The sequence below is a fragment of the Equus caballus genome, chromosome 10 (assembly GCF_041296265.1).
Source record: "Equus caballus isolate H_3958 breed thoroughbred chromosome 10, TB-T2T, whole genome shotgun sequence".
NCBI lineage: Eukaryota > Metazoa > Chordata > Mammalia > Perissodactyla > Equidae > Equus > Equus caballus.
The window spans coordinates 87797497-87819171 of record NC_091693.1 but is presented as its reverse complement, the minus strand read 5'-3'; the positions used below and the strand labels follow the sequence as shown (position 1 = coordinate 87819171).

The 21675-nt window shown below is 42.0% G+C and overlaps 3 long non-coding RNA genes across 3 annotated transcripts in view; 1 reads left to right on the top strand and 2 right to left on the bottom strand.

Moving 5' to 3' along the window:
- The window catches only part of LOC111775387 (uncharacterized), a 3327-nt gene extending 2673 nt beyond the window's left edge, over nucleotides 1-654 (bottom strand). The window contains exon 1 of the long non-coding RNA XR_002811054.2: nucleotides 112-654. This is a non-coding gene — a long non-coding RNA (uncharacterized lncRNA). The remainder of the gene's footprint in view (nucleotides 1-111) is intronic.
- LOC106782514 (uncharacterized) overlaps nucleotides 1-4156 on the top strand; it is a 16512-nt gene extending 12356 nt beyond the window's left edge. Inside the window, exons 2-3 of the long non-coding RNA XR_001379698.3 lie at nucleotides 644-864; nucleotides 3897-4156. This is a non-coding gene — a long non-coding RNA (uncharacterized lncRNA). The remainder of the gene's footprint in view (nucleotides 1-643; nucleotides 865-3896) is intronic.
- On the bottom strand, nucleotides 4117-21675 carry LOC138915868 (uncharacterized). Its single transcript, XR_011422253.1, has 3 exons — nucleotides 21402-21675; nucleotides 16176-16247; nucleotides 4117-6200 (listed from the first exon to the last, which is right to left on the bottom strand). It is a non-coding gene; the product is annotated as an uncharacterized lncRNA (long non-coding RNA).

Here is a 21675-nt window from a genome sequence, read left to right as displayed (position 1 = left end):
CCTCAGCAAGGTGGAAAGAAGTTGGAGTTCAGAATGTTTAGGTGAAGCAGAGCCCTCTCCCCGCTCCACACACACCCCCCCCCCCCCACCCTGTCTCCACCGCTGGCTCACCCGGCTTATGATTTATGATGGGATCCTTTTCGCTGGGTTTCGCTTTCTCTGAACTACAGCTATGGGCCTTTCTGTGGCCAAAGGCAGTCGAGAGATAACTATCCAGTGAATCTCAACCAGGTAGACTTCCAATTTCAAGAAGTTGGGGTCCACTCACCCCAATTCGTCTTCTTTACTAAAATGTTGCTTACACTAGAAATATCTCATTTCTGCTCTGCTTTGTGTAGTCATTGTCTTGGGAACCGTCATGATCAAACCAATCTGCTGAGGTCCGAGGGGCCAGCTTTAAAACCACAGCTTTAAAATCCAGCCGGAGAAGTTCCCAAGTGGGAGGGAGAATCTGGAAGAGTAAACACAGAAAGAAGATGTGTGCTTCCCCACATGAATGAGTCTGCAAAGCGTATGGAAGCTTCAGGTGTCCCTGACTATAGTAGTGATGCTTTCCTCAGGCCCCACAGCCTGCCCCCTCCTCGTCTCCACTTTTCTGAAATTACCCACATCTGTGAAGTGTTGTCTCTTTTTATATTCTCAGTCCCTACTGCTGCACAGAACTCACTAGAATCGACATGCCCAGGCAGCCTTTGGTAGCAAGTCGGAGCAGCATAATGAAAGGTTTGAGGAGGAACACACCCCACGGCAGCCTCTGCTCAGACACCTGCCAAGACGGTGCGGTTCTCCTGTGAGCAGAGTGCTCCCTCACCTGTACCGACAAGTCGGTCCCTACGACAGTGGAGTGCATTTGCTTGACACTGAGTAAGTTGCTATTTCCTTTCCTACGCTGACATTTGTTCTGTTCCTTGAAGCTGCAAACTACCTTGAGGGCAATTTTTCCTTTCTGTATTCACTCAGTCTTCACTTACTCGTGTGCAAAACTGGAGAGGCAGGTAGGAACACCACCAGCAAGAAAAAGCCAGCAGACTCTTGTGCCTGTTCTTGTCACGTGCTTCTAGAACGGAAGGAGTGCGGTGTCTTTCTGATGGTGGTATAAAAGGTAGAAGAGAAAATGATAGCTTTTCTACAGTTGGTTTAGAAAAAGGGTCAGCCTCCTCGATGGCTGGGGTTCCCATCTTCGTATCTCTGAAGTCATATTCATACGCATACCCTTTCACTGGAGTAGACCCTGGAATAGGGTCTACTATTTTAGGCAACCACAGACACTGGACTCTGAAAGGCTTATTTATATGTGAGCTTCAACTCTACCAACCCCGTTGATTAACGGGGCTACTATTAGTAAAGTATCCATAGCTTATTTGTTAACTCTTCCAGGGGATCAGCATTTCCCTCAGACCTCTGGAAACGATCACTGTGGGCCTTTAAGAAGCAATAGAAAACCCGACTGAATGAAAACTGACCTCCTTTCTGGCTGCCCTGATGGACCATGCCTTCTCAGTGCCTGTCCCCAGGGCTAGGACAGGGATGCCCCAGCCTGAGTCTAACGCCTCCAGGAACCACAGGCAGGCTGATGGAGGGTGGAGAGAGCGCAAGGACTGGGTGTCACCGTCCCATCGTGAGTGAAGGCTGGTCTGGTTGTTTAGGTTAGTCTCGAATGATCCGACGGGAGAGAGTAGGCTCGACTTTGTGTTTAATCTCCTGATGTCTTTCTTCTAATGCAATTATTTGAAATATAACTCAACAGAAAAGAGAAACCTCCTATAAGTTTCTTGAAATGTTTATTTCATATGGAGGTTTTTGCTTATTTGGTTAATTTTTAAGGATTTATAGCATGATATTTTCTTCCCCCCAAAAATGGATGAAAAGACGGTCGGTTTTAAATTTTGAGTATCTTAAGAGAGGACTTGGCCTTTGTTAAATTTTGTTTGAGAAAATTCATAGAAAGTTCCTGTGAGGCAACTGTATTCTTAGACAGCTCCTTATTTAGGATTCAATTGGGTCATTTCTGAGGTTATTCTGGGAACTGGGTGCATTTGTTCTCTCGCTGAATCACAGATTCTGACATTATTTTACAAGTTCTTGGCCTTTTTCTGAAAACTGACAGGCATATGGAAAAGTTAATAATTCAGTGAGTAAAATATGCTTATGTCTGCAAACAGCAAAAAGGAAAAAATGTGTCTTATTTTTACTGTGACTCTTCCTAAAAGTATTAAAAATGCAAATCCAGATGCGACATAGGAAAGGTGCAAACGATTCTGACCTGAGTCTTTTCTGTCATACAGTGCTTTCATTTTCCTTGAAATGAAACGACCTACAGCCCAGCTTAGATCAACACTATATCCAATAGGATTGAACCTACAGAATTAAAAAAGGAAGAGAGTTCTTAGAAAAATGTGGCTTCTGTGAAATACAGCTAGATTTCATCAAAATGGCTGTTTCTACATTATTTGTTTAATTTAGAGATAAACTTGAGGATGATTTCTTATAAATGACACTAATATCTTGTATGAACGCATAGATGCAAATCAGATCAGATATCTTTTAAGGAGATATGAGTAGGACTTATCTAGGCACTAAAAATTTCCCTTTTTTAAAATAATTCTTTGCAATGATATTTTAGTTATATTTGGAAAGTAGCTGTCAAACTATAAAAATAACCTCATAGTCCATAAAAGGATACGACATCTTCAAACTAAAGATGAGTACTCTTTTTTAGAGCATGAGAAGTCCCATTGCTTGGGTTGCTATTCCCTCTGTCCATGGGTTTACAGAAAATGACCTACTAGGAGCTCAAATTTGGGTGGATAATTTGTGAAGTATCGCACAAATTCATGGAAAGAAAGGAAAGCCTTTGTGCAGCCAGATGTTGCTGTGCGCAGTGGCACAGGGACAAACTCTTTCCTCCTGGGAGCTTTGGTTTTCTTTGCCTGGAATCCTCTGTTCTCCATCTTGCACGGCAGCCTCCTTCTTGCCTTGGGATCTCAGCTTGAAGGTCACCCTAGCGCGATCGTTCTGACCACCCAGTCTACTCAGTGCCCTGTTATCACCACGTTTATCACTAATTGATACTCTTGGATTTTGTTTGTTTAGTGTCCATCTCCTTGCACATGGAGGGCATGAACTTTGTCTTATTCTTGCTGTAATCCCAGCCTTGGGAACGGTGTGTAGCAAGTATTATGAGTTGAATTGTGTCCCCTCAAAAGATATGCCGACAACCTAACCTCCCATAGCCCAGAATGACCTTATTTGGAATGACCTTACTTGGAATATAACCATTGCTAATGTAATTAATTAAGATAAGGTCATATGGAGTAGGGTGGGCCTTTAGTCCCAAAAGACTGTTGTTCCATAAGAAGAGAGAGAGACACGCAGAGAATGGATGTGAAGACACAGACGCACGGAGAAGATGGCTACGTAAAGGGAGAGGCAGAGTTTGGAGTTATGTTGCCCCAAGCCGAGGAGCGCCTGGGGAACAGAAACGGGAAGAGGCAAGGAAGGACCCCCCCCCCCCCCCCCCCCCCCCCCCCCCCCCCCCGGAGATTTCGGAAGCAGCAAGGCCACCCTGCAACACCTCAATTCTCTTTCAAATGCTGAGGGCTGACATGCCATCCTCTCAACCAGTGGTCAGATATCTGCCTTGCAAATGAAACTAATGGAAAATAGGATTTTTGTAATAAAAACCTGCTGTCTAGTAAGTGGGCTGAAACATATCATTCTACTGCAGTTCAGTTTGGCTTGAAATAATATTGCTATAATTTCATCAGAAATACGTGTAGGAAAGAAGATTTTTACCATAATTTTGTGCTCATTGTTACTGTAAACTTGCAAGTTTTGGCTAGCATCGTTCAATAATTTAAACATCATTATTATATATTTGTTTTCTTTTTTTGCAGCAATAAGAGCACACCTTTGGGGAACTGCATGGATCTGATCGTTGAATCGAAGCCAACTCCATCCTGAAGGAGAAATTTTCCTCCTCCGTCCAGGTGGACAATTCACGGGCAGAGTGAATCAGTGTCAAAGTGATGAGGAAAATATTCTGGGTTATTAGTTTCCAAGATCTGCATGATCAAAATGAAAATAACTCAAAAACACAAATTCAAAACATATTCATTATTAAAACTGATTTTTAATGATTTCTTTTTTAAAAATCTCAAATCACTTGAAAGCAAATCATATACATGTATGTATGTATACACTTGAGTGCGTGTGTGAAATCATTACCATTTGGGAACGGAACATTTTTATTATGAGATCCTTTGGAAAGCTACTCTAGCAACTCCCTCCATTTGTACCAAATATCTCTTGATAAATCGGTGGTGAGCATCTTCACTTACTCCTTGGTGCTATAGCAACAGTTTCTTTAGGAGACATATTGTCCTAGAAGTACAGTTTTCTCTGCCTCATTTGGACACGGCACATAGATTTAAGCACAAAGAGACAAATGGATGTACTGGAAACAAAGAGCAGACTTCACGGGGAGTCGTACGCAGGGTCTGAGAGTGTTTCCTGTCTCGCAGGAAGCATTCACATCATGACTTGTCGTCTATACTGTCTGGCCCAGTGTCTCCTAACTTCCTGGAATAAAACCAAACCAAGCAAAACAATAAAAATGACAATTTTTCTGTGTTTTGGAATTCCAAACTCTTATTACTGGAATACTAAATCTTTCCACCCTACTGGCTGTCGTGCTTTCAAAATTAACAGGGCTTTTTACGGTTTGTTTTTCAAAAATATAATGTTCCTGTATATATCCCATATATTATAACAATTTATTTTAAGTGTTATTCTTAAATTCTGCTAATGCTTGTACAAAGATCAAAATATTGACTTATTATTCAAGTTAACTTTTCTTTTCACTTTTGTAAATGGCTTGAACAAAATTCATCCTCCCTTAAATAGTACGAATTGAGTTTTAGATATAGGCAAATGGGAGGGAAAAAGTACTATCAAAACAATCCTTAGTTTGTTCCGTGAATTTACCATTCCTGCCCTCCAAATGGACTTGTGGGTCCAACGGTTTCCAAATTTGATACCTAAGTTTCAACTTTGTCTTTATAAGAAACCATCCCGTCTAGAGCTGGGGCTGTGTTTTATCAGCACCATCACCACCAACCATGTCACCATCGCTACTCTTCAATTTGTAGAAAATCCAGCAATCTCTGCCAAGTTTGCGAGATACCAAAAGTGCATTGATTGTTTTCATGAGAAAACAATGAATTTTAGGGATGAATTTTAGGGATTCGTGTCACGTGTAAGGGCAGCTTCTGTCATAAGCTTCCACATCACATAGATAAATAGAATGGTGGAAGTTCAGAGGACTGGAGGAATCAGTGAAATCTGTGCTTCTCAAAGCAAGTTGAGCGGTCTCTTGGGACTATGCAGCCATGAGTCAGGTAAAGGGACACACGAGAACTGCAGGACGGGTAAGGGGCTTAGTGAAAAGGTGCGTTCATTGGGATTGGAAGCTGAGATTATAATATTACATAAAACATATGTCTTCATCATTCTATCACTCCCTTTTGCATCATTTAAGTTGAACATTCTCTCTTTTCTAGATTTTGGAGAGTGCTATCTTTTTGGACAATGAGTGTGATTGCTAGCAGTTACTGTATTTTAAGACAAGTTAAAAACGTTGTTTTACATCTAAAAGGAGCTGCAGGATGAGGTGTGGTGGGCGTGAGTGTGTGAAGGAGAGGGCTTTGGCTGGTAAAGAATTTAGTATCTATTTTTAAAATAAACAGATTATGGAAGCAAATGCAAAATTTTCATAAAATTTTAGGAGAAAAATTTTTTAAAGTCATTCTCTGTTTGGAGCAAGCATTCAAAGAGTGTCCAAATTCATTTAGTACAAATTCAGGAGAAACATTTCAGATTTACCTAATCCAGTGTTTTTATTATGCCCATGAGGGAGTAAAAGTGATGGACCAAGCCATTCGAATCCAGATTTTCTGACTGCCGGGCCTGAGCTCAGTGTCATAGCTCTTTGAGGCAAGAGGAAATGCAGAATTAACGTCAACTGAGTTTTGTCCACAGGCCACACATGATGATACTTGCCGGGCACTGTCATGGTTGCAAGCTGTGGTTAAGGGTTAGGCTCCCGGTCAGACTTCCTCAGTGGGAAATTGGTTCCACCTCTTACTCCCTGTGTGACTTTGGACGGGTCACTTAAGTTCTCTGATTCCTAGTTTCTTCATCTGCAAAATGAGGATCATAAATGAAACTCACTCTCTGATAAGGATTAAATAAGATAATTCTTGCAAAGGATTTAACAGTGCTTGATGCATAAACGTTGACTAAATGAATTTTGTATTCAAAAAAGAAAGAAAAAAACCTTGCAAGTCATAGGGGTGGGGAGGATGAAGTGGGATTTTACGTGCATTTCACAAATGAGAAAAATCAGGGTTGAGTAAAAGTCAGTAACTTGCCGAGAAGTTGCAAAACCAGAATGTGAAGTTGTATCTGTCTGAACCGGAAGTTGAGGCTGCGTCTGCTGCGCCATCTTGCCTTCTGAGAGGAGCAGGGAGCTGGCAAGAGCACGGGGACCATCGACTTTGAGAGCTGGCCGCTGTGCTCATGCTGAGCCCTGAAAGCTTCTGGCAGCTTCCCAGCAATTCTGGAAATCCGAAAAGCTCTGAACAGGATGCAGCCCAGGTGGCAGAAGGCAATGGGAATATTCAGGTGCAAATATCACTCAAAGGTGAAACCTGGAATGTGAGCTTGGCTTCGTTTAGCTAGTTCCCATTCGTTCTCAAGGACAGGCGCTGTGTCCTCTCTTTCTGCAGAACTGACTCACCCATGCCCATTGCTTTAAGAACTCACTCTGGGCTAGCTCTGCCAATCAAGTGACCTTGGGCGGGTCACCTACCTCTTCAAGGCTTGATTAGGACAGAGCCTCAGGCCACACACCCGACCAGCGTATTCAGATTCTTACAGAGTGATACCCTGAAATATCTATTTTTTTATCTCAACTTTTCACCGAAGTAAACCTTAAGGCAGAAACAAATCTACCAATCCTATAAGTGTACAGTTCAATTAATTTTCACAAAATAAACACAGTCTCAAATCAAGTAATAGAGAAGCCCAGTCCAGAAGACCCCCAGTTAGACCTCCTCCTTGTCAGCACTCTTCCAAGATAACCACTGTATTCTGACTTCCAACATTATTGCTTATTTGGCCTATTTATGAAATGTATCTAAATGGAATTACACAGTGTGTGGCTCCATTTGTGCCACACAAGAAGTGGGCTTCTCTCACTCAACAGTGTGTTTGTGAAATTCATCCATGTTATTGCATGTGGTTATAGATTGTTCATTTTCATTGCTGTGTAGTAGGGGGTCAGCCTCCTATTTTGTAAATAAAGTTTTATTGAAGCCCTGCCAGGCTGATTCATTCCTGTCTACAGCTGCTTTCACTCTGCAACGGCAGAGTTTAGTCGCAGCAGAGACTGTATGGCTGCCAAAGGTGAAAATATTTACCATCTGGCACTTTCCAGAAAGAAGTTTGCTGACCTCCAAATCTATAGTCTCTGATCACGTATACCAACAGTCCTTTATCCGTTCTACTCTCCACAGACATTTGGATTGCTTCTACTTTTGAGTTATTTCATATAGTGCTGCCTTGAACTTTCTTGTACGTGTCTTTTGGTGACATATGTACACATCCTATTGGGTGTATGGCGTGTGTATTTTTTTTTAAATCTCTGACTGATTCTAACATACAGACGGGTTTGGAAACCTCTGCATTAGAACTGTAATCTAACCCAAAGTGTTTAAATTCTCTGGTCCAAGGTCACGCAGAAGATCACTGGCAGAGCTGAGATTGATAACCAAACCCCTGTTTCTTGGAACAGTTCTGTTTTCCGCTGTAGTTCCTGTAGTCATTATCTTTAGAACATTAACTTAGAAGGGTTTTTACTTATCCAAGGTCTTTCACAAACATGACTCTTTTCTACCATATCTGGTTGTGCATTTTCAAGAACAGGAAACTCACTGCCTTAGGAGAATTTTAGAGAAGGAAGGGATTATATAAATCACTTAACCCAAACCCTTCATTTTATAAATTAGTAAATCGAGGTTCAGAGATACCAATGATTTTCCCACAATAAGCATTTTGAGTCTTGACTTTTATCATGTACTACAAAACGATTTTGAACCTGCTGGTTTTATCTTTGCATTTGGTACTATTTCAGTCAATTAGCTGACCAAAGTAAGACCTATTCATTTGAACTATGTAATCATTACAGAAATGTCTAAAGTAAGACAAACAGTTTCTTCTTCCCCTTCCAACTGTATAGCTGGTCTCCCCTAGGCAACCACTCTTAACATTTTGTTTTTCGATCATCCGTATGTAAATACGTAAAAATACAGGTAACGGGTATGAGTCCACAACTTTGATGAGGAAGAAATATTACTTAATTTTTCTTTCACTCAAATTAATTTCTCCTTGAGGCTCCCCGCCATCAGGCAGGCGGCTCCTCACTCTCAGTGAATTTGGAACTCCCTCCCTTTCTCTATAGTTGTGCCTGTAGGTCAGCGGGGGTGTGTGGTACCAAGAATTCAGTGGGAGGTACAGCATGGGCAGCATCTGATCCTTGGTGACCATGGTGATACTGAGACATCTTTCATCCTCTCTGGGCCCTGGCCACTGGTCCCCACAGATGCATTGGCCACTGTTGTCAGACCCTGTCAGGTGTGGTGGCATCTGTGCCTGAGCCATAGCGATCTCTGCCAGGCTGCCTGAGGCCCTTCCTGCCCTGCTCATTCCAGCCATTTCCTCTGTGGGCTCCTGCCAGCTTCCTTGGCCTCCCTAGAAATTGAGGCCCAGCTTTCCTCTGGCCTTAGGTCCCACTAGCCTTGCTGGAGTTTTCCAGTTGCCCAGGTTCTATCTGTGGCTTTTGGCATCAAGCGCCTTTCTTCCAGGCTCACTTCCAACACTCACTCTTTCCTTCCAACACGCTCTCATCTCTCCCCACAGTGGGAGTGTCTCCTGTCCAACCTTCAACAAGCCTCCTCGTACACGTGTTTCCTATGCTTGGATTTTTATTTCTGTCAGGATTTTTTTCCAGTCAGGCAGTGGGGAGATTCCTCTTTTCTCAAACCCTCAAACATTCGCAAGTTTGACTTTTTTGGAAACCAGTTGCTAGGGTGGTGCTTTTTTCCAAAGCTCACTGGGAACATTACATTCAGAGCAGCCCAGGGGCTCAACTGGGGGTAAGGGGAGAGAGAGGTAACAGTGGCCTACTGGAAGGAAAAAAACGTGGTTAATATTCAAATTATTATCCTGCCACAAAAATGGGCACATCAGAAGGGTAATTATTTAGTCTTGTTTTTATTCCAGAATCAGGTCATACAATATATAAACTGTAGCTCTCATTTTCACTTAACATATGGGACAAATACCTGCACACAGATATGCCTCATTATTTGTAATGGTTTCATAGTACAATTTGTTCAATTACTTTCTTGTTGATGGATAGCTAGGTTGTTTGTGTTATTACAAATAATTATAATAACCAATGTTTACTATGGTCTTAAAATGTAGTAGGCAATGTTCTAAGCACTTTACATGCATTATTTCATTTAATCTTCATAAAAACTCCGTGAGATAGATATTATTGCTTTGCTTTCTTTCTACAGATGAGAAAATTGAGGCCCATAAGGATTAAATAGCTTACTCAAGGTCGTAGTATGGAATGGATTTGAATCCCAGCGAGTCTATGTGTAGTGGCCGTGCTCTAACCATTACACAGCTCTGCCTCCTCCTTTCCTGAGGGTACTCGTACACTCGCTTATATACTTCATTTTTATTGCTGTCGGATCACCCCAGAACTGAGGTTATAGGGAAAGTATTTGTGCATTTTTGTATTCTGACAGATACTGGGAGATTATTTTTGGATTGAAGCAGTTTATGGAACCATCCCTGGTGTTCAACGGGAGCGAGCGCTCCCGAGCCTTCCCAGTGCTGGGTGGCAGGACGCATCTGAAGTTACGTCGTGCTGGTTGGAACCCTGTCTTCCACTCCAGTGATGTCCAGGTGTTTCAGTTTTCACTTCCCTGATGACTATCGTGGATGTCAAGCACCTTTTCTTATGTTTACTGGCCCTTTGCATTTCCTCTGCTGTCAATCACCTGTCCACACCTGTCACTCTCTAATTAATTTGCAGGAGCTCTTTGCATATTGGGGATATTAAGCCACTGTGTTATATGTGTTGTAAACATTTTCTCTTAGAAGATCACTTATTCTCTGCTTTATACTACATAAAAGTTACACATGTTTATTTAATCAATTCTTCTCATCTTTTCCTTCATAAACTAGCTACATAGTACACTATAAGTAGTTTTTTAAAAAAAGTATATTCAGTTGTAATTTTCCTATCTTGCTAAAGAAAACTTTCCTCATTCCATAGCGACACAAACGTTTTCCTATTTTTTCTTCTAATATCTTTATGACTTTCCTTGTTTTATAGTTAGTTCCTTAACTTTTCTGGAATTTCCTTTTGGATATGTGGTAAGATAGGAGTTGACATTATTTTCTTGCTTATATATAGCTGATTATCTCCAGCCTGTTTGCTATATGCCCTTTGAATTGTATGCTTGACAAATATTACGTATTCTTTCTCAGTGACTTCTGCTCCCAGATATACGTGCGTCGACTTTTGGACCCCATTCTCTCCCACTGATTGATCTGTCTTAATAGCAACACAATTCTACTTTGATTGCAGTAGTTTGATATCTGGTAAAAACAGTACTGTCCCTACTTCTGAAATGGAACTATAAAGTTCATTAGACACTTTTCTTCTCCAGATAATTAATAATATCTCAGTAGGCCAGGATGCTACCTTCTTATAAATTGGTTTTCTTATGAATGAAGGAATACGACTTTTTAGGCAGATGAAGCTTTTTATGTCCAAGTTACATGATCTGACATCCTTCAAATTTTGTCAAATAATATTATCAATCACTTGACCTTGAATTTGGATTAGAATTAGATTTTTTTTTTCAGCTTTAGACATTGCCTTAAGACCATAGGAAAATTATCCAATAAGAGAAAAAAAACCTAACCAGTTTTATGACTGATAAAGATCATATCTTGTTTGAATAGAAATAATTGAAAAGTTAAATACATTTTTTTTGAAAGATTCGGTCTTAGCTAACATCTATTACCAATCTTCCTCTCTCTTTCTTTTTCTTCCTCAAAGCCCCAGCACGTTGCTGTATATTTTATTGTAGGTCCTTCTAGTTCTTCTCTGTGAGCCACTGCCACAGCATGGCCACTGACAGACGGGTGGTGTGGTTCCACATCCGGAAACCAGCCTGGGCCGCCGAAGCGGAACACACTGAACTTTAACCAGCAGGCCACCAGGGCTGGCTAAAAGTTGAACACTTATAATTCTCGTAGTGCAGTGCTCATCTTTGATGTCCCTTCCCCCCAATCTTTATCACTAATTTGCATCCAACTTTAATATTGAAATGTATAAAGATATAGAAAACATCACGTGATTTTTATTCCAAGCTTCATTATGGATGTGAGAGAGCTGGAGTTTAGTATTTTTTTCATACCAACATCTTGACTAATTTTCCACTAAAATCCATGAGTGAGTTGGTTCTTATGACTTTCGACTAGGCTATCCTTGTTTGTAAATGTAGCTACGTGGGTATATTTCTCTGGATACCGTATCTATCTATGTTCAAGTAATGCAAATAGAACACTCTGCGTATGGTCTATTACTACTTTATAATACTGTATTACTATTGTATATTACTCAGTTATAATCTGGAATTGGCACAACAATGATTCATGTGCTGTAACACCCATTACTGCTTTCTACAAACTTTCAAGAACCTTTTATTTTGGGAAGAATTCTGTCTCAGTATCCATCACAGTGGATTTCTGCCCTCATTTCCTTGTATTTATTCTGGGTGGTGTTTGCACGACGAGGAGGATCTATTTTGGTTGGAGACACTGTTCCCTTCTGAGAGGAGGAAGTGAGAGCTTGGTCTCTGTCTCCAGTTGCAAAGCTGTTGGACAGATCAGACAGGGAGCTCTGTCAGCCAGGCTCCAGGAAGCCTTCCCTCTTCTGATGGGGCAACTAAACAATTGTTGTCATTACAATGGGCCAAATGGAGAAGTATTCTTAGAACAATAAGAAAAGGGAAAGTCGGCCACCAGGCAGGAAAGGCTTTCAAGCAACATCAAACTCAGAGAATGTGAATGTCCTTTAAATGTAAACAGCTTATCACAGCACTTCTCCTAATGACAATACCGGGAGCGTTTGCCATGCGCCAGGCACTTGACACACGCTCTTATCTCTAATCCCATAGCTGCTGTACCAGACAAGCATCTCCCCATCTGACACAGGAAGAAACTGAGGCCAGAGAGGTTGTGATAACCTCTCCATGGCTGGTAAATGTGGGATTCAAACTCAGGCTTGTATAATACAGTTATTACCTGAGATGGCTCATACTCTTATCTACCTCTTTTTTAAATTAAAAAGTAGTTGAAGAGCTTACAGTTCTTAATGAATGAATCTATTATCTCCTTACAAAAAGCACAAGGCAGCAGGCACTGAGGGCTCCATTAATACCCTGAAATATGTTCTTTTTCTGTTGAGTTTCTCTGAATACTACAGAGGCCATGGGAACCTGAAGAAAACTTGCTAAATGCTGTGTGTGATAGCATAACAGCCTCCTTTGTCACATGCATAATTATTGCCCCTGGATCAGTCTCAAACGCTGCCAATGACACATAGGACGAACTCTTATTCAGCATACAGTGACTTCAGCTCTTGGAAACAAGTGTGCAGATTAAAGGTCTAAATTAACAATAACCATCATACTAATGTCAATGGTAGATTACTGGACAAGTGTAACATATGCATCTGAAAAATAATCATCTACTGTTAAACCTTTGGTCTTCTTTCCATTAGAGTTTTAACATTTCATTAAATGTTTCTGTTAAATGCTAGATCAATGAAGCAATTCTTCACCTTAATTGCATATAATTTACAATAGGTGAGAGGAGAAAATAATGGTTCTAAAAGTGAGATGCCCATTGGATTGTTTTTGGATACGCAGGAATTATTGACAAGAACTAGTCAATAATTGACTTAAGCGCTATAATGGACCATGAAAAGTTACCAGTTTTCTAGCTGCTTCAGGTGCAATGACTCAAATAATTTTATAGTTTTTTGCTAACACTTTCTTAGGTTCCACTGGGCCCAACCTGGGCCTACTGTACACCTAGGTGGGCTAAGGGGCTATTTGCGTGGTATTATTTGAAGCTCTTCTTCTCATTGCCTATGGCCACACGCCCTTTCAAGATTTCCTTGTCCTCAACTCTTGCATTGGCCTGCCCCCAGTTTCAGGAATATCCGCTCTGTAGAAGGGAGGGGAAGCCATGCTTCCACTAGCTCTTGTTGATAACACTTTCATGGATGGGTTAGCCACTCTTAGTTACCACCACAGAAAGCAGGATTCTGGGCAAACAAATGGGACAGAGGATAAGGCAGGTATGCTGTGAAGTGAAGTTAGGATGGTGAGAGTGGGATGAACAGCATCTGGAACTCTATTCAGGGCACTGAACACAAGGAAGATGGAGCAAAATGGAGGAAGAATGATAAGAAGAAAGCATTAAAAGAGAAATGGCTCCCCAAAGAAGAGGTAAGGACTTCCTCATTCTTTTGCCTACGGTCCTCTGAGGTTTGTTGAAACAATCAACCCACAGGACTCCCCAGCGTGGTGGCCATGCCTACAGTCTTCTTGCAAGGGAAATCAGCCCATCCACAGCACACACTGAGGAAAATACTCTGGAAAGTTCCTCAGGCATTGGTGGCTATGTTTCGTTCCACGTCAGCCTGCTTACTGACAAACAGCTGGACCAGAGTGCATACCTAACGCAAAGGTGGCTAATCGAGTCAGACCAGCAGCCTCTCAGGGGATCTGATGCCAAAAGCTCTGCCCTTGAGGAATGATGGTGCTTAACTGGACAATCCAATGCTCTCTCTTGAGACTTCGAACTCACGTTACCTAGTGAAAATCAGCTGGTTGGTAGCAGAAAAATATACATACACAGAGAGATGGAGAGGGAGGCAGAGAGAATACTTGAGAATATGCAAGGGAATAATCCGGTCACTAGAACTGTGTAGAATCCTGACTCATTTTCTAGAACATATACTATTTTCTAGTCTCCATGGGAAACATCTGTTCTTGTGATTCCTGGTTGAGAGGCTTCTTCCAGACTCTGGTTTAGATTCTGAACGTTAGAAGAAGAAAGCTGGTCAGGATTCCTGTTTTTCTTATTTCCACTGGTGTCATTCCACAGAGCACGATGCTCTGGGCCTATCTCTTGACTAACATGAATAAATCACCTCTTTGCGACCTTTAAAGGGGCCACATAAACAATTATCTAAAAATATCATCTGTATTTTTTTTTTATCTAAGATGTCAGTTTACATAAAAGGCTGTTAAATGAGACTTTTCCAGTTGCCTTAGTTCACCTTAAACTCCAATGATGAGAAAAATGGGAGATAAGCGCAACCACATTCTAAGGAGACATGCTAGATAAATCCATGTTAGAAATAGTAAGAGAGCTGAACTAGCTAAACAGCCATATTTGGATTAAGATGTCAGAGGAAAGAATTAGACTAGTAGGAGGTGCTATTGTCCCACCAAGGCACCCCAAGGCAAGTCCAGGGGACCCCCGGGATAATATCTGTATCCGTCAAGGTTCTCTGGTGGTGGGACACCAGGCTAGAGACTCAGGAGAAGTGATGGTGCAGTCCCAGTCTGAAGGCCAGCAGACGGAGACCCAGGAGAGCTAATGGCGCATATGAAGTCCAAAGGCAGCCTTCTGGAGAATTCCCCCTCACTCAGGGAGACTGGTAATTTTGTTCTATTGAGGCCTTCAACTGATTAGATGAAGCCAACCCACATTATGGAGGGTAGGCTGCTTACTCAGAGTTCACCGATTTAAATGTTCATCTAATCCAAAAACACTCTCTAAGCTGACACATCAAATTAACCACCACAATAGCCTATAAAGACGGTGGGGGATCTACAGCAAGGGGAGACAAGCTTGCATCCCCACAGCTGGTGGGTACTTGCTGAGCTGCAGAAGCTTCCACTGCCATGATGGAGCAGGGCTAGAGAATCCTTGGGACAGCTTGACACGATCTCCTGTGTTTGAGGTCATTGCAAGCTTGGAGATTGGTACTGCCTCCTGTGTCAGGGATTCTGGATGAGAACAGCTGAAGGAAAGCAGCCTTGGGGCAGCCTGTATTCGGACCACTTGCAGGACAGAAATAGTCTTGCAAGAGATGATTGCTTCCATCATATTCCCTCTTGTTCATCATTCACGCTGTAAGTGATCTTTCTAAATCACAAATGTAATCTTGTTATTCCCCTACTTGTCTGTGGCTCCTGGATGTCCGCAGAATAGGACACTAACTCCTGCAAGCGGCTCATGAGCCCTCCGTGATCTGTACTTCCTACCGCTCCAGCCTCACCTCATTTTCTCCTCAGCTTACACCTCCCAGCCCACTGTGCCAGCAACATCCCTCCGCTGTCTGCTTGGTGAGTGCTGATGCCTATGTGGAGACTCAACTTGCATCACTTGTCCCAAACCTTGACTCATCTCCCCCAGGTTGAGGAGTCCACTCCCTTTGTTATGTCACGCTTTCACCATAGAACCCATAACACTCTTCTGCATGAATTTATTTACCTTAGCACCTTTTCCCTTGAGATTGTAAGTTACTTCAAGTCAGAGAACTCTGATTTATCCATGTTCCCAGCACCTAGCTCAGGGCCAGGACACAGGAAATGCTAAATTGATGTCAGCTGCGTAAATGAATTGCTAAAATATCTAGAAAGAAAGAAATTTTAAGTATTTGCAGAAATATCTGGGAAGAAAGGAATTTCAAGACTTCTCAGTATTTTGATATTTTCCTCTTTTTATTTCTTCTCCTTCCCAGTTTTTAACTTTTATTTTCCTGTAGTTAAAAGCAGCAGTTCTCAAAGTGTGGTCTACAGACTTCTAGAAGTCTCCAAGATCCTATCAGAGAGTCAAAAGTATTGACCTATGAGGTCAAAAGTATTTTCATATATTAGGATTTGCTTTTTTCACTGTTTTGCATTTGCCCTGATGTTGGAGCAAAGGTAATTAGAGTGCCTTACCTGGCTCAAAGCAGTGGCAGGAAACTGGACTAGTAGTCATTGCACCATCCATTTGCTTACATCCACTCATAACTAAAAAGGAAAAAAAGAGCTAGTTTCATTTAAGAATGTCCTAGATGAAGCAATACATTAATTAATATGATTAATTTTATTAACTCACAACCTCTGAGAACAATGTTCCATGTGATGCAATGGGAGTATGTGGAAATCGCTGATGCCACCGCCTGAAAAACGAGTTGTCTCAAGGAAAAACAGTGTGAGGTGAGTTGCAGCCTGAACTAGTCACTTTTTTTTAATGGAACATGATTTTTACTTGAAAGAACAACTGACAGACAAACTGTGGTTCTTCAGACTTTGATATTTGGCAGGCATTTTCTTGAAAGTGAACAAAGTGTGTCTGTCATTTCAGAAAAAGAGCTGGCAGTATTTGTTGTGAATGATAAAATCTGAACTTTCAAGTGAAAATGAGAATTTTGAAAAACTTGTGGCTGCCATCTTGAGCTTGACAGCTTTCCAAAACTGACATCTTTTTTATTCTGATGAGATTGGTGATGATATTAACAGATGTGATTTTCTTGATACTGTAAAATGTGTCCACAGTTACAAGATGTGCATATCTCATTGAACCGATTTTCCAGATGACCAATACTTCATAATACAGAAGCCATGAGTAAAATATTCATTTTAAGTGCAAGACAGATTGAGATTTTTAGACAAGCGAATTTTAATGCAAATTTCCTTGATATGATTTCAGATTTCATATTGCAACTAACCTTTAAGAAACTACCACTTGCTTTGATGTAGTATCAAAAAAGAGTATCCATAATTATCTGAAAAGGCTACTAAAACACTCCTCCCTTTTCCAAATACAAACCTGTGTGAGGCCAGATTTTTTTCATATTCTCCAACCAAACAACATAATGGAACAAACAATGCAGAAGCAGATATGAAAGTCTAGCTATTGTCTTTCAGCCAGACATTAAAGAGATCTGCAAAAAGTCAAATAAAGCTATGCTTCTCTCTTTTTTTGTATCAAAAAATGTTCTTTTAAAAAAATATGTGTTCTTTATGTTATCAGGTAATGAATTTATTATTATTTGAAATGCATTAAGTATTTTTTAAATTTCTCAGTTTTAATTTCTAATATGGTAAATAGCAATTGATATAACTTTGGGTCCCTTGATAATTTTTAGCAGTGTAAAAGTCACCAGAGACCAAAAAGTATGAGCCACTGCTTTTATCCCCTTTCTTCTTGAAAAAGGGAGGCAGCTTTAAAGAAGGAGCACGTTGATGTTTACAACACAAAAGAAAAAATCAGACACAAACAATTCAGAAATGCCCAAAGGGAATTTCTGTTTTAGAGTTGAGACCAATGTTCCAAGTTACACGGAGGAAAAGTAAAATAGACAGAGACCCACACATCCAAAATGCTTTCTGGCACACTGATAGCCGGTTAGCTAGCATCCAGCACAGCATATGGAGGCAGTCAGCTCTTAGGTTTTATTTAAACTGAGACAACAATTGCATAATTGGGTTTACTCATTCAAAGTGCAAAACAAGTCATCTAATCTGAACCAAGTGAGAGACTCCTCTTATTTTGAAAATACATGCATTCTTTAATGCCACCAGATTTATAAAAGGACCAGCTATAAAAGTACTGGAAATTAAACAAAGATCTCATTTGCATGTTCATATTCATGCACAATATTCACATAAAAACAAAGCTGAGTTTTTAAAAGTTATACAACAAGCAAGTGCTCACCATTTCCTCAAAACATTGGGTAGTATAGGGAAGATTATATTTTGGTGAAACTGGTAGCTTAAGTTTCAGTCAAATTCTGTTAATTACAATAAATTTCAAAGACTGTCTCAATTATTGAGCTTCCGGAATTTGTTCAGTCAAATATTATCTGAAATAGGCTATTATCTCTGACTTAAAATACCTTCTGTATTAAGATTTTTGTATATATATTCATTATAACAGACATCTGACCTGTAGCTTTCTGGCCTTTTTTTTTTTCCTTCTTCTCCCCGAAGCCCCCAGTACATAGTTGTACATTCTAGTTGTAGGTCCTTCCGGTTGTGGCATGTGGGACACCGCCTCAGCGTGGCCTCATGAGCAGTGCTATGTCCACCCCCAGGATCTGAACTGGCGAAACCCTGGACTGCTGGAGAGGAGCGCGCGAACTTAACCACTTGGCCACGGCCGGCCCCTGGTCTTGGGCGCACTATTGTTGAAGATTTTTCACTAAGTGAGAAACAGGTGTCATTTAGAGAGCACAGATTCTCACAGGGCTGCAGTGCTGACGTTATTGATCACGGACAGGGCTTTGCAGAAGTTAAACCACAGCGCAGGCGGCATGGCTCCCCTCCCACAGCACAGGCGCTACGGTTTGGAAGGCAGATCCCACTGCTGAACTGCCTGATGGCTGTCTTCACCCATGACCTTTTGTTTTAACCAAAGCGCAGCAAAACCTTCCTGGGTACAGGTTGCTATGACATCACTGTTCTTCACTCACAGTCCTGTTAGTAGCCAGAGCTCTTGAATTCCTTGGGCACTGAATTCCTGTGACTGTTCCCATTTTGACAGCGGCCACCCAGACGATCCCGCATTTGATCACATCAATTACTTTTACTATCTTTAGAAATGAAAACACAAAGCTGAAACATCTCGCAGAGAACTTGAGTGACCTCAGGAGTGTGCCCTCAGAGTCCAGTTTAAGGAACCCTCCTTCAGATCAGGACCCCTCGGCTGGAGCCGCAGGACACACAGTCTGCCTGCAGAGGAGGCGCTCAGGGGTCACTTTATTCCTGAAGCTGGAAATACACGCATTTCTCAAAGCTTCCAGAGCTCTGCTGATGAAAAGGCCACAAGACGGAGAAGCCACTCCTCCAAGAACTTTTATCTCGGGAAAGTGAGATTTCACACATTGATTTCCACTTCCCGAGAAGCAAGTGTATACCTTGTTCCATGAAAAATAGGAAGTTTCCATCGTCAAGAAGACTTTGACTTGCAAACTTTATGTAAATTACTGGTGAACAAATTCTGGCAACAGTTGCCCTATTTTAAAATCTAAAGCAGAGTCAGCAGACGGCACCACCTGTGGGCTGAGTCAACTCGGCCCACGGTCGGGTGTTGTACGAGGGTGAGCTAAGAATGTTTCATACATTTTTAAAGGGTTGTTTAAAAAAAAGAAAACACTCCAATATGAAACAGAAATGGTACGTGGTATGTAAAATACAAAATAGTTACTATCTGGCCCTTTACAGAAAAAGTTTGCCAACCCCTGCTCTAAGGAATTGCTTGTTTTTAAAAAGCAATATTAGTCATATCTTGGGAAGTCGATAATATTCATATTCTGTCCTTTCTTCTTGATTCTCTTTTACTCTTCGTCTGCCTTTTTCTCACTATCAAATTGAAGGCTTTTAATGTATTACTACACTTGTTAAATAAGTTCTATCATTCAGTCTTTTAATTTAAAAACAGGTGAGCAGGCGATTTGTATTAATCCTCTTATTAAAAAAGAAAACATTAAAATAAACTAGTTTGTTTTGGATTCATTCTCCTGTGGGTCAGTAATTCTTGAGAAAAGGAAAGAGCAACCTATTTACCTTAAATGCCAACAGGAAAGCACAGCTAGTCCTTAATGTCTTTGATTTGCATTCTCATTCTTTTCTTGAATAATAATAATAAGCAGGTCACAGATGTTCACTGAGTTGGGAAATCACTTGAAGAAGGTTCAGCCTGAGCTGAAGGCTTCCCAGATGGAGTAAGGAATTGCTAAACCCAATGAAGGACAACTGAGCATTAGCCTCACTTCCTAAATCTCTTTTCCCAGGAATGAAAGCATGAATAATATTTGTTTGGTAAAATCAAAATGGCTTAATACTCTCTAAGCCTGCAGAAAAATTCACTTTCAGAGCTGTAAAATGGTTTATAAGCTTCATTAATAGTCAGTTTTAAGTATGATTAAGTGCTTAGAATAATAAGGACCCAAGAATTACTTGTCCATTAACTATTACGATCTCCTTTACCTGACTCAGAGAACACATTTAAGTAACCGAAGGAATGTCGTAATTATTCACTAAGGAAATAAAATGTGGTGGGTAAGTATCTGGGTGCTTTGCCATCTTCAACGGAGTGTTGCAGAAAGAGCATCTGGAACTAAGTCCCCAGGAAAACGCTGCTGCTGAGGAAGGGCTGTGACACAGATTGCTGATGACAGCATTTGTCCCAAATGTTGAATTTGAAAGACTGAAGTGAATTGTTTTCTTCCCTGAAGGCAGATGGGTCTTGCTAAGAGCTTCCTTGAGCAGGAAACTTAGGACCCCTGCCGCATTCTCCACCCCCTCACGGTCTCAGTTTCCTCCATTCTGGAGTTCTCCACAGGAAGCAGGGGAGAGACACCAGAGGTGGGGGCTGGGGGTCACCCTTGGCGGTCTGAGAACTTGATCTGCATTACATTAGTCTGTGTGCTGCCGTTGGGGGCGTGGGGGGAGCCTAGATGTTGAGCACATCATAACCAGAGACGTCTGGCCCATTAAGGAATGCTGATCCAGAGCTCAGCCCGAGAAGCCCTGGTCACCAGGGCTGCGCCTGGCACGCCCCGGCATGGCACCACCACACCTCTCTTGGCACTAACTCTTGCCAGCAAACACCTCTGTAAGGACTGTAGGGGAGATGGTGCCCTCCAGGCCTCTGGTAAACCCGGTAAAGCTCTGCGTGGACATAGAGGGTATTGCCTTCCCCAGCACCAGCAGAATCCTGCCGTACGCACTACTGATCTTTGTGTGCAAATGTAGGCGTGATTGATCAGAACCCCAGGCTATGATGGCAGCCCTCACTGGGGTCAGGACCACAGCTGCTTGGGCTGCGCTCCTGGGCGCCCCCATGCTGCTCCTGCCCTCCCACTCGGAGCTCCACTCTGCCCCTGACTCCTTAGTCATCTTGGACCAGAGTCCTGCCATGCCCAGGCCCTCGGACTTTGCTCCTCCAAGAATGCATGAGTCAGGGCAGCTGGGATCTCTGGATCTTAAAGCGCCTCCTCCCGAACAACCCCTCACGCCACCCCACGACCACACCCCGACCTTTGCCCCCATGGATCTCGACCTCCGGTGCTCTCTGAGCAGCAGGCAGCGTAAAGTCTGAGCTTTGGCCTCCACTCCAGAATTCCACCTTGTCTCCTCCTTGGGTGTAACGTTCCCACATCTCCCCCATGAACTTACCCTCCAACCCTGAGCTCCAGCTCTGCCTTGGCCTGCCTGCTACCTAGAGCACAAGCCAGGCTGGCCGATTCCCTGAAGTCAGCCTCTTCACGCCTGCTCCCCAAGACGGCTGCAGCTGTTTGTGTGCTCCCAGATTCCAAGGAACCTCCATACCTAGGACAAAAGTTGAAACTAAGGGAGAGAGAGCAGTAGGGGACAAATCGCCTCAGCAAATTTCCCTTGCAGGCTGGACGAGGGCTTGCTGAGGGGAAGTTCCTGCATCAGCACCCACCAG